At 44.4% G+C, this 1,204-nt stretch overlaps 1 non-coding gene across 1 annotated transcript; it reads right to left on the reverse strand.

Annotated features, from left to right (window-relative positions):
* Window positions 1-571: 571 nt before the first annotated feature.
* Window positions 572-690, reverse strand: LOC145417093 (5S ribosomal RNA). The gene has a single exon (XR_013900414.1). It is a non-coding gene; the product is annotated as a 5S ribosomal RNA (ribosomal RNA).
* Window positions 691-1,204: the final 514 nt, after the last annotated feature.

Below are 1,204 nucleotides of genomic sequence, written 5' to 3' on the forward strand. Positions count from 1 at the left end.
TATTTGGAAATGCATGGGGATGATCACTCTGTCAGCCAGAACCAAAGTGCTTTGGAGGCTTACTCTGAACAGCCAAGGGTATGTACCAGGTACACCATTAATAATCTAGAAGTTTATTGGTAGAGTGTTGTTTAAAGGTACTGGAAATTTGCCAAAACCAGTACTGCAACTAATTTGCATAAGTTAATCTATGCCAAGCATTAGCTATGATTATGAAAATTGAATTGACATATACAGTATATGTTCAGTTATTATCCTCCTCCTCCTCCTTCCATCCATCCATCCATCATCCAATCCTATGTTGCCCCATGAGGAGCATAGGTGCCTGGAGCTAGGCAAGTTGGTCCTGACATTTAAGATGAGAGTGACCAGCCTCACTCATCCCTGAGTGGCATTACATGAGCAATAAACCCCAACCATCTCTTGGATATAAACCTACACAAGCTCAATCCAAGTTTCATTCATTCATTGCCAGACGCCATGTATCCCAGACGGGGTGGCCAAGGGCTTAGAGTTAATTGTTTTACAGGGAGGGGCACTAATCCTCCACCAACCCCACTTGACGTAGGGATGCCAACAGCATCTGGTGTTCCCAGGCGGTCACCCATCCAAGTACTAACCAGACCCAACGTTGCTGAACTTCGCTGATCGAACGGGAAGCGGTGTACTCAACGTGGTATGGCCGTTGGCAAGTGAAGCGCCTTAATTACCCACTAAACCACCAGGCACCATACTTTGGTTATATAGTTACCACCTAGCTTAGTGAATGGTTTCCTGGTGTACAGGAAACTGTTTGGCATGCCACTCAGTGTAGAGTCACCCATAGGCAGAAGGAAGGGGAAAGAATGAAGGAAAGAAAGTCAGAAAAGGAAGGAAGGAAAAGGGGAAAGGGCAGACACCCAAAGCAACACTACATTGAGTGAGTGGATGGTGAGTGTCCCCATCATCCTAATCCTATTATTCTATAATGAATGGAGAAAGTAGGATCCAGCTACAAGTTATAGTAAAGTGGAAATGGAGTGGGTAGGATCCAGGTAGAGAAAAAAGATGTATTAAAGTGGAAGAACTGACAGTAGAGCACGCATTGAAATGGACCCTGTGGTACATCCATTAACTCATTGTTCACGCCCTCAAAATTTTGGTTTGTCCTCAGCAAATGATTCACACAGAAATGTGCTTCTTTACTTTCCAGGATAAAGACCGC

This window comes from Coenobita brevimanus, chromosome 13 (assembly GCF_032717465.1).
Source record: "Coenobita brevimanus isolate Jiangsu-jjx chromosome 13, ASM3271746v2, whole genome shotgun sequence".
Classification (NCBI taxonomy): Eukaryota; Metazoa; Arthropoda; class Malacostraca; order Decapoda; family Coenobitidae; genus Coenobita; species Coenobita brevimanus.